We start from the raw sequence: 12,887 nt of genomic DNA, 5'->3' as shown, positions 1-12,887 counted from the left end.
ACGCTCTCATCATCATTACTACAGTGGGCTGAGGAGAACGTCGTGCAGAAAGGCCTTGTGTGCCCCATGGATGAGGAAGAGGATGCTTGAATATGCTTGCTGTATGCTTGGGAGTACATAGACACCATACTGGATTAGCTTACTAGGAATATGCTTGCAGTAAAGAGGAAATACACCAGGAGAATACGCTCAAATTTGTGGAGGAAGAATGGAGTATTACATTTATTTATTGGAGCAAGCTATTACCTGGAGTACCATTTGGAGATGAGGGCAAGGATACCCAAGGATACCCAGGTGTACCATGAGCAGATACTTGAGGTATTCTAATACCCAGTGGATACCCAGGGTGCTGCTTAACCTATGGATATACTTGGATGATACCTGATACATAGTCTGATCTTCAGGCTCTCTCTGGCAGCACAGCCATGAGGTATGGAGCAAGCTTGAAGAGACCTGATTACGGAATACCCCCGGAATAGAGTACAACCCGATTGCGACAAACACTGGAATATACGTTTTACCTGGATATGTAATCTGTGAACCATTTCCTATATGGTTTATCACCTTTACGAATTTTCAAGACAATAGACTTGTTGAACGTCACACTGATTTTTTCCTGAGGCTTATTTATGAAGTGACAGTTGCCATGTGCATTGGATTAAAAACTGAACAAGATGTTCTTTGCAAGCCAAAATCTGAAGATTTTGTGACTTTTCTCTACTAATGGGAACAGTATGCCAGGGGCGTAGTGTATGTAGTGGTTTTGCTTGTCTGTGTGCTGGCAGGAACACCTGCGTGGCTGGTGGCAAGCTTATGTGCTTATTCATAACACGGATATGACTATCATGATTATTATTATTATTATTCTAATTTGTCTGGAATTGCATGGACCTACTAAAAAAGACTGGGTCTGTTCAGTTCCGGATGTGAAAAGGCAGCTATTTTGAGTTTGAATTGTTTTGCTCGTTTGTGTTTAGTGTATGTACTGACTGTACAGTCACTGTACAGATTCTACTGTATGGATTACTGTACGGATTGTACAGGGGACCACCATTGACGGTGGGTGATCATAAAGCTTTAACGATGCATGCAACGACCACCAAACAGACGGCAGTGTGCTGGAAGGTGCAGATCGGTCTGTCTGTCCGTCACGTCTGTCGAGCTGTTAGTGGTACTGTGTGCTTCTAAGGATGTACATTGCGATCTCAGGACCTCATTTCAGTGTCGCCGGCACCTTGCCGACCTCAGGATATCTTCTCATGGAATTTGCTAGTGTGCAGTGGACAGAGCACTCCGTAAATATGGAGCCATCAACTGGGTTAATTTTACCAAATTTCATTTTTAAGCTGACCATTTTAGCTGTCTCAGATTGTGTTCGTTAGACTTGCTTCTGTTCTTGCATGGCTGGCTTGATGGTACATTTTATGTTGTGCTATCGGTATAGTATTCTGGCAGTTGTTTTTATAGAGCTTGCGTACGCACATAAAGATCAAAACACGTAAGCCAAAGACAGAATATTGGACTGTAAGATATTCTGTGGTGGGCACGATGTCGGGAAAAATGGCACTAACTATGAATGCTCAAGAGGGCATAGCGCCCCGTGTAAATATGTACAGGAAATTGTAGTGTACAGTTGTAAATCACTTCATTCATAGTTTCATTTTGATCATCACAGTGTGTGCTCTGGCAAGCCATTTGTACAATTAACTGCATACAAGATAGAAATGTGATTACAATGCTAATTGGAAATTAAAACGAGCACCTTTTTGACCTGAGATGCAATGTATTTATTTTAGTGCAAAATATATCTGATAAATTCGGTTTTGTGTGTGCAACCCTGAGAATGAAATCGGCAATTTTCACAAATCGGGAACTGATTTGCTGTCGTTCTTTTCCACATTTTCATGTATTTAACACCCTCATATCATGTTGATCATTATGTTTATAAGTCACGTCACCCCATGTCATAATGTCATTGGCTCATGGAAATGTTGTCATTTCATGTCGTCAGCGCGTAGATGTACGTGTAATGGGAGGCTACTCTCACCAGATCAGGGATACCATTCTGTCATGTAATGCGTCCTTCTGCATCTGTTGGTGCATTCTTGTGTCCGTCTTTGTTATGTTACGGTTCCTAGAACCTGTGTCGTGTACTTAAAGCTAAGCTTGCTACAGAATAACTCGGAGAGTCTCTCCTGAAAACGATTTTGAACAGTAGGCAAACACCTTATTTAAATATATTTTGTTAAATTTAATAGAATGCTGCATAGTATGCAGAAACAATTTCTGTTCTGAAGCTTGCAAAAGATTTTGAAAATTTAGAAAATATTTATGTCTTTGTGCTATTTAATAACCTGTATATGGTGAAGAAAGTTACATACCATTCCACCCAGTAGAGTGCAATATTTCATCGTTGGGCTAAGATACATTGATTTGAAATTGTATGGGTGACCTTGTGACTAGAAACAGACCGAAATATATTGATACTAGTTTCCCCCAGTTGATTAGCTGGACTCTTGAAGAAAATGGCATATGATCGTCTAGCCATAGTTTGTAGTGCTATTGTTGAAGTACAAAGAAAGTGATATCTGTCAGGTGTGAGAGTTTCATGAGAAATTGATCATGGCATGAAGAGCGAAGAGTTTAAAACTTGTCTTGTGAAAATAGGCTGCTGGCTAGCACTTCACAGTTGATTGTTGACAGAATTGGGTTTATGGTTGCCAAAATCCCGCGATCCACTGCCATGAAGCTTGTCAAGTCCTTTTTTGAATATTCTGGTGCTTGGAACTGAATCTGTAAATATCAGTACATAGATGCAGTGAGCAAAGTGTTTATCATCAGGATTATTTAAAAGATAGGTCCATTAACTGGGGCTGGTTGAATACTGAATATATTAATCAATATTTGTTTATTTATGTTCTCAACAGCCAAAAACAGAATGAATTTATATTTGAAGGCATTGTATGAATAATTTACGATTAACGAAAAATGAAATAATTCTATTGCGTGGTGTAATTTGATTTGCAGGACAAGTAATAATTGAACTATAAATTATTTTTGCACTGCTTCGAGTTCTGTTGGTATTAATGAAATTTTGAAAAGGACTTGACTGGCACTGCTTTGTATTTCTTGACTACGGATAGAATTCCACCATGTTTATGTGAGTTACTGACAATGTTGTAATGAATGTGTACAGATTGTAGTTGTGGCAAGCCAAGTGCTCCTTGTCAAATGAATGGTGTAAATATCAATCTAAGTTAATTCTAGTATCTCATGTAGATCGACATTGATAAGTAAGTTGCCAGTATAGCTGTCAATATGGTTTTATTTCCTGAGAAATTTGAAGTGATACATCTTCCTTTCTATACCTTTTCTAGATTACTAGAATTCTGATTTTCTCTCATGTTTCTCCAAGAGATCTTACCTTTGCCTATCGAAGCAAGACTTTACACACAACAGAAAACGTGCTGGATTGAAGAGGGAATAAGCAGCGTTTTGTGTAGTTGTTTTACACTAATATTTCTAAACGTGCTGAAACATGCATTACAATTATATATCCTTTATTTTATTGGAATTCCGATTCTTGTGTGTCATTGTTTGGCTAACATGTATTTGTTATTCTTCTAATGGATTTTATTGGAAATTCGCCAGAATTGAATTTTTCAGCTTTTTTGGACTTGGTAGCTTTATTTATTTGATGGAAATGAGGTTTTCATTGTGTGAATTTCTTGGTTTGGATAATGAATTACTCCTCAAAACTGCTGTGGTTTTGACTCTTTTGAAATATCCCACTTTTCTCTTGTACATCATTGTTTGTTTCTATTGCACTGTGTTAAGGGATTGGCTGAGACTGTCGTCAATTTCACTAAATACAGGGCTATTCATTTTCATCATGGGTTGGTAAGTTTCCTTGTAGTCGCAATGTGGATGGGTTTTAACAGTCTCATAAATGTAAAAATGATACTAATATTTTACTAATATGGTTGCTGTAGGTGTAGCGAGATGAAGGTAGGTTTGACGAAGGGACGGGTGGATTTAACTAGTGAAGACCCGGCATGTTCATTCCTGTGAAATTGATGTCAGTCTGCCAATCCTATTTTTGTTGTTAAGGAGCTTCTGAGTGGTAGCCATGGGACGTGTTGACACAGATCATGATGAATTTCTCTCAAATTTAGCTGGCAGCATTTTACGTGACAAATGTACCATTTATTTTTGAAAAGACGATTAGTTGTATATTTTCAGGTGTAGAGTGTTAAGTTGTATATAGCTGTTGACAATGCATGATGTGATAAACTCTATGGAATAAATGTACAGAACTGTACCCGTGTTTACTGTTATCTTTTTCCACATGTATAGTAAACAAGCACCTTGACATTATGTATGTCAAGGATTAAACACAAGCAGCTTGGGTTTCAGTTCCCAAAGCAATCATAGCACTATAATGGTCATAATTCTGAGGTAAAGTATGAGAGTTAGAACCGAGTTACTATCGTTTCAGCAATGCAATTGCTTTTGAGAATGGAGCCTGGACACTAAGCAGTTAACTGACATAATTATGGAGAAATCATAAGATTCTGTTGATTCTGGAAGTAGAATCAGGTTTGAATAATTTCCCAAACTTAACCATGTCATGGTTGATATATTATGAAATACAGTTTGCTCTACCCCTATGTATAGTGTAATAAAGTACACTTTTGCCGTGAACTATTATAGTTAAAGTACGAGGACGCTTGCATCCAGACTATGACATTTATCCATAAAAAAATTAAATGTAATGTTTCCACCTTGGCCTAATGCAAAAGAGTGTACTTTATTGCCTGGTAAAGTACTGTTGGCGCCTTTGATCTTTTAGCGGAGCATCCTAGAATTTGCCTTATGACCACACGCTGTTTGAGTTTTACTTGCATGAATACCTGCCTTAGAATTAGCTGCTATGACAATAGTTGGATGCCATACTGATTTAGGAATGAATAATGTCACCAGAATGGAGTTCCATACAATGTTTATAAACTGTAAAGGGCGCAAGTACTCCCCAGATTGAATGGTATTTTCCCAATTGTATAGATCGGTGCTCATGATATTGATCACTGGATTGTCTGGTCCAGACTTGATTATTTAGAGACTGGAATATTGCCAAGTGTGGCGTTAAACAACAAACAGAATGCTGTTGCGGTTGGGTAGCCTAATGGTTAAAGCGTTTGCTCGTCAAGCCTAAGACATGGGTTCGATTCCCCACAATGGACACAATGTGCGAAGCCCATATTTAGTGTACCCTGCCGTGATGTTGCTGGAATATTGCTAAAAGCGGCTTAAAACCATACTCACTCACTTTACTGTTTAACTGACAAGTACCAAGAGTCTGGGATTTGAATGCAAGGTTTGCCAAGGTTTTCATCCTTCAAACATTAATTTAATGGCACCAGAATGCAAAATGTCCACAACATATTTCACTTTGCTCACTTAGTTTGTAAGCTGACTTGCCTTGACATAACTAAAATGTTTACTGTAAACCTTCCTTACTGTTTCAAGGTTGGTTTGTTTGCAGGATTTTATCACAACCAGTTTTGACACTTGGCACCTGGTGATTTTATCACAACCAGTTTCGGCATTTGGCACCTGGTGATTTTATCGACAGCAGTAATGGATCATGAACATACTGAGAGATAGCTTTAGAAAATTGTGTGAAAAATTTACCTCCAACAATATTTGTGATCCCTTGTTTGTTGTGTTCAGTAGTGTTGGGAATTGGTTGAAATCTGACAATTGATGATTGGTTCAAAACCAGTGACCAATCATCGAAAAAAATTGGTTAGCGTCATTTTTTAGATTTTCCTATTCAGGTTGTAGTTGCAGGTAAGTATAAAGAAAAAACATTTGGTTCTCTGTTGTTGTTTTGTTTTATTTAGAAACGGCACAAATTACATTTGCAAATCCAGTGTAAACTTATTCAGTTCCATTGTAACATAAACTTCCCAGATGCTTCAAGAAATATTCAGTCATGACTTTTCAGAAAGGGGAGTGAGTTTTCTAAGAATTAAACATGTTTTTCGGCCCTGACAACGTCCTAGATATGTTCCATCATCAAGTATTTCAAACTCTATTACAGCGGTTCCAAAATCGTTTCTGTTCAATTGGAGAAAATGTGATCGATTGCTTGGTCAGTTGGCCACTGCGACCAATCTTCGATTATTTCAATGAATCGGAACACCACTAGTGTTCAGTCTTGAGCCGTACAGACTGTACTCAGTGTAAAAACTCTTTTTGAAATGTGGAATGTCCAAGGACTGGTTGTCCAATAAAGTGACCAGTCCTGAACAAAGACAGTCAGTCAAAAAACTAAAACAATAAGAAACCAACAAATATTTTGATCACAATCTTTATCATCCTCTCTCCAAATTTCCAGTTTCAAGACACAGAGGTAACTTGAAAAGAGTTAGTCTACATCTTGGATATGTGTTATATTGTGTGATCTAACAAGTATTTAAAACCAAGTTAAGTCTATTTTGTCAAACATTTCCCCGACCAAAGGATGGCCTTACTTATTTGATAGGCCGTCCTTCACAAAAATAGACATTCAAGGACGGTGGGATGGCTTTACTCACCATTTACTTACTTATTTGTGAAACTGAGTATATTACCAATGTAAATGCTATTATGTCAATGAGGAATATGACTGGTACATTAGCTGTATTCTGTAATTGGGAAATAGGAACAATTCATGCTGTCATCTTCAAATGTTATGTGTCTGGCTCATGATTCTGGGGCAGTGGGGTGGCCTTGTGGTTAAAGCGTTTGCTCGTCACACCGAAGGCCCGGATCGATTCCCCACATGACCGCAAAATGTGTGAAGCCTCTTTCTAGTGTTCCAGTTGTGATATTGCTGGAATATTGCTGAAAGCTGTGTAAACCTAAACTCGCTCACTCACTCATTCACTCACTCATGATTCCACAAACTTCTATAATACGAATTACTCAAACGATCTCTGGTGTCATATGCATCATCGTTAACATTTAACAAATTCAAATAAGAAATTAAAACTTTCATGCACATGTATGTTATTGTTAATGTTTTTATTAAGTAAATTTTCTACAGATTTTAGTTAAAGGTCACATGCAACGTAAAACACAACTTTGCAGATTCTGATACCTTTCGGTATGGACTTACCGAAACAAAGCGTCAAAAATGCAAATTCAACTTATAAAGTTGAAAAATAAGGCGATGAAAAAAACCGCGCGAAATCGGAGTTCAAACGTTTCACTAATTTTCCCCAGACTTTTCTGGGGAAAACGGGTTTCAACAGATGGGCTGCGCTCATAGCACGTGCGCAAGTAAATAGGTTCGCGGAGCTTGGAAGCGGGTTGTCGGGTGAATACTCGGTGAGACTTTGGTGTGAGCTATTTTTCTAATGTTTTGTTGATTTCTCACAAGCGCGAGCTTTTTATGTGTTATGACAGTAAATTAACTGTTTATATAATTTCATTTGTCTATTTCACGACACGTTCTTCTTACCGAGACACTTTCTCAGTTCGATACTTAAAAAGCAATGTCATTATTTAGCGTTGACAGAATTTCTAACTGTGATATAGATATGTCGTTGTCACAGACAAAACTCAATGTCTTGTTTTATTGACACCTGTGTGTCTGCCTGCCTGTCTGCTAATGACAATATTCAATACACAGCTGCTATCACTGACCACATGCAATTTGAACTTAACACCAATCAGACTATACACCATAAACAAAATGCATTGATTTATGGCCCGAGTTCGGTCTCTGTCACATTATGTAATTACACAGACAGGCAGGTGTGATACTTGAACGCATGACATGTTATGATGTCTGTTGATTGCAAAATGTTATACACAAAAAATGAGCATGTATTTACAAAATCCAACATCTCTATATAGACACACACAATTAGCCGTGAGGGCATCTGCAAATGAACAAGCCGTTACACTTGAGTGCACACCCACCCGCTCTGACTGGGTTCAGTATCCCGGCTGCTTCGTTTCTTGGGAAGTAAACCGAAGTACACAATTTTGCACTTTTGATGTGCGATTGTACGCTTATAATTTTGTTTATGTGTTTTTTCAAAACCAGCAATGTATATTATATGTCATGAATAAGTGATAATTGTGTTTTAATTATGTTTGATTTTTTGGTTGCATGTGACCTTTAAGGTACTTTCAATGATTTATTTATGATGACAGTGACAAGTTAGAAATGTTAATGTTTTTAGTTGTTTCTGGTCAGTGGAATAACACTATTTTTCATCATTTATTTGCATTCAGTTGTTATAAGAATCTGTGAATTTGAATTTTTTTTTTTTTAAAGTTTGAACTAAAGAGGTTGAAAGATGTGTATATGCCAGCCAGTGATGGCCAGCTGTTGCTTACCAAGATGGCCCTGGGCCCCGTTTCACAAAGCTCTTGCATGCAAGTTTCATGCATGATGCATTGTACATTACACTTCAGCTGACTGTACAAGTTTGGAATTGAGTTTTAAGAGGCAGAGTTGATGGACAGATTTAATAAGAAATACTTGGTTAAGTGACAGGCCAATTTGTCATCTCTGTTTGATACTTTTGAATTTTGCATAACAAGATGATGTGTTTCTTTATGTGCACTATGTGGTTCCTCAGGTGACTTTCAAATCCTTAATGAGCTTGGGGTGGTGTTGTGGTTAAAGCATTCACTCATCTCAACCTTGGTTTGAATCCCAACTTCAAAATATGTTACGTCCTCTGCAGATGATCCATGCTGGCTCTGTGCTAGTATAAGAGTGAGTGAGTGAGTGAGTTTAGTTTTATGCCACACTCAGCAATATTCCAGCTATTACAGCGTCGGCCTGTAAATAATCGAGTCTGGACCAGACAATCCAGTGATTGATAGCATTCAACCAAGTCAGCGAGCCTGACCACCTGATCCCGTTAGTCTCCTTAGACAAGCCTGGGTTAATGAAGATAAATTCCCTCCCGGATCTTCATGCCTTGAATAAGCTGTACAAAAAACATATTTGTTATTCTGAGAGAGAGAGCTTGAATCCAGTATTAAATAAGGTGCTACTTCTGGATAACTGACTGCATACTTCCTGGTTTAAGGTGATAACCAGTCACCAAGAACTGTTAGTCCCCTTAGACAAGCCTGGGTTAATGAAGATAAATTCCTTCCCGGATCTTCATGCCTTGAATAAGAGGTACAGAAAACATACTTGTTATTCTGATGAGAGAGAGCTTGAATCCAATATTGATAAGGTGCTCCTTCTCGATAAGTGACTGCATAGTTCCTGGTTTAAGGTGATAACCAGTCACCAAGAACTGACACGTGATTGGATTCACTCCATATTCAGTTTGCACGAATCACTATCTTAGGACACAATGGGGTGGTGGGGTAGTCTAGTGTTTAAAGAATTCACTTGTCATGCTGAAGACCCAGGTTCGATTCCCCACATGGTTACATTGTGTGAAGCCCATTTTTGGTGTCCCCTGCCATGATATTGCAGGAATATTGCTAACAGCAGCGTAAACCTAAACTTGCTTATTCACTTTTTGAGTAAGGGCTATATCACACAGCTACACAAAACATTTTTGTGCTTGATGTTATTTATTCTTTACTTGTTATTCTGATGTCCACAGAAAAATGGTTAAATGCGTAAATACGTACCGTAGAACTGAATCATTGGTGCCTGAACATTTACAGGGGGTGGGAGAGGTTGTTACCTCAATGTTTCAAGTCAATTTATTTTTGGGAATGAGCAGTGTATAAATTGATTTTGAAGTCACTAGCCAGAGGGGCTAGTTAAGTAAAAATGTTGCTAGCCCACATCACTGGCCCGGCAAAATATCGATATCAAAATGCACATCGGTCAGAACTGATGTGATGTTTGCCAACTGAAGATGTCGAATGTACACATTTGTGTTGTAATGGTTCCTAACCTCTTTGGCGCAATGCTATTAACATTATTTATATAGCGATCTTCGTGTAACACTGATTTTTAACACCTGAATAACCGACTTAATCGTAGTCATGTGCATTAAATAAAGAACAAATTATCAGATTTTCAGCAAGCCAGTCTGTATAGCTTTAATAATATATTACTGGCCCGATTCACAATCAGCTAGCATTTGGATAGTGGGCCAGTAGCTATTTCGAACACTGGGAATGAGGAGCATATCAGTTTTGGGATATACATTGTTCAGCTTTGTGGTGTTGCACCTGACTTTTTAAAATCTGGAACAATTTATCAACCATTAATCAGAAAAGCATAGGTTAAATGATAGAATTCTGAACATTTGTTTGTCATACATGGAAACTGAATAAAGACATTAGGATAGTGTCACCTGGATCAGCAATATTTGTAAGCCTATGACAAACAATATACCTACGACTGTTCATAATGCAATGAACACTTTGTGGATAGGCACACTGTTTTTGAATAAGATGATTGGAAGTAATTAAGACCATCACTTACACTGAACCATATTTTATACACGTCATTTTTGACCACCCAAACAGGAGTTCCATTGAAGGAATACTTGTGTTCATTGTGAGTCTTCTTTTGTCAAAATTACAATTATTGAATCGAGATGGTACAGCCAAATTGTTTGAGAAAGATGAGATCTGATTTAATCCTTCATTCAGCATCTTCAGATACGGAGGTGAAAGGGTGAGTCATCATTTCTTCATGCAGACTGGAATTGCATCTGATTTCAATAAGACTGCATGACAACATATATCCAGACAACATAGGTGCATAGCCACACAAAAATGTGAAGATGGATGATCATTTGATAAGAAAATATGAATGCTGTCAAAATGTGCTTGTGCTTCTATGTCTAAATATGACGACAAACAAACCATAGTTATTCAGAACAATTTATTACAACAAATAGAAAAATAACATTTGAAATGAGGCACATGGATATGCTTGATTTATCAACATCATAACAAAATATCAGTGTAGGACTTATTTCAAGATACGAGAGATCTTAACATGATTAATCCTTATCACAATTATTAATCGACTCCTAAGAAATGACACTGAAAAGTTCATTTATGTTCAGGTCTGATCAAAGGGAGATAATCCATATCAAGTTGTCTCACTGTAGATTGCTTTCCTCCATGTATTTTGTTATAACACGAGTCACTATATGCAACACAGCTATTACATCACAGCATAAATTATTGAGCAGTGATGCTGTAAGTAGCCAACTAAAAACCGTTATGTCCAAAAATAATATGACAGTAATATACTTTGCATGGGACAAAAAGGTCAGTGATTATGCTGATTCATGGAAAATTGTGAATAGTCAAAATAGTTTATTTATATGTTGCAACCTCCTTGTAAAGTGATGAGCAATACTGAAAAATCCTCAAACTGAACACACCTGAGTATTAACTGAATGTAGTTTTGTGCCACAGCAAGATTCAACCATGAGTGAGTGAGTGAGTGAGTGTGCCACAGCAAGATTCAACAGTGAGTGAGTGTGGTTTTACACCACTTTTAGCAATATTCCAGCAATATCATGGCAGGGGACACCAAAAATGGGCTTCACACATTGTGCCCATGTGGGGAATCGAACCTGGGTCTTCGGTGTGACGAGCCAACGCTTTAACCACTAGACTAACCCACCATCCCCCAAGATTAAACAGCCTGTGAATCGACCAAGACACTGACTGACCACTTGATGAGCAAAGGTAGGAGAGCTGTTCTAAGCTTGAATCCAATATTGATAAGGTATCTCCTTCTGGATAACTGACTTCAAACTAGCTGGTATAAGGTGAAAAAAGTCGGGCAGAAACTGGCGAGTGATTGGTTTCACTACATATTCGGTTTCCACGAGTCTCATGACACAATGAGTAAAGGCTATATCACACAACTACACAAAACAATCCTTGTTCTGGATGCTATTCCTACTTCCACTCATAGTATGAGGACCAATTAATGATCACGTTTAGAGAATAATGGACAGGATTCAGACATATAAAAATATGAACTAAGAACTAATCAACCTGGGAAAAGTTCAGGAAACAAGTGCTCTGTCAACCCAGGATGAATTAACGTTTTGTTGCAGTCCATGATAAATCAAGCACTGGTCAGTTTGGAGACAGTATACTGTGTGTAAGCCCTCAATGAAAGAAAATAGCCTGAAATTACATGAAATAAATAGCAATGAATATTGGAAAAGTGATGCATTTTGGTCATGAAAACTAATGTACAACACCCCAATTCTGAGCAAAGGGAGGTAACTTGTTAGTGCTTTTGATTTTGACACATCTGGGCCCTTATTCTTGAAATGTTCGTAGCCCTAAGAATTCTTAACTTTGATCATAGCCAATGTGTTAAGAATGGGCTTAAGAAGTTCGTAGGGCTACGAAAGTTTCAAGAATAGCAAGCCAGAATTTGATAATTCAGACTGAAGATCAGTTTAGTGGATTCCAATCCTACATTCTTTCCTAAAGTTTCAAAGACAAAAACTAAACAAATACCAACAGAATGACTGGAAACAAACATACATTAATAAGTAGCATACAGGATGACAAAAAATATACCAGATCCATTGCAGAACAATTGAATATTACAATGTTATGAGGTAAGCTTGGAATAAAAAGAGTAGCAGTAACCACTACAGTTTGAAACAAAACAACAACATCTCAACAAAGTATCAGTAAACATCAACATCAACAGCATAAAATCAGCACCTTTTTAAAAAAAATATTCATAACATCCATTTGTTTATGAAATGATAAGAAAAACAACAGATTTCCAATACAATATGTTCAAGATCCATGGAAACATGAAATAATAAGTTACATGTGTACATCATAAAACAACATGTATTTGTTCTGTGTGTCTGTTGACCTAAAGAACAATGAGTGATTTATCA

This window comes from Haliotis rubra, unplaced genomic scaffold (assembly GCF_003918875.1).
Source record: "Haliotis rubra isolate DU_JTF1 unplaced genomic scaffold, ASM391887v1 Scf938, whole genome shotgun sequence".
Classification (NCBI taxonomy): domain Eukaryota; kingdom Metazoa; phylum Mollusca; class Gastropoda; order Lepetellida; family Haliotidae; genus Haliotis; species Haliotis rubra.
This window is presented reverse-complemented; position numbering follows the sequence as displayed.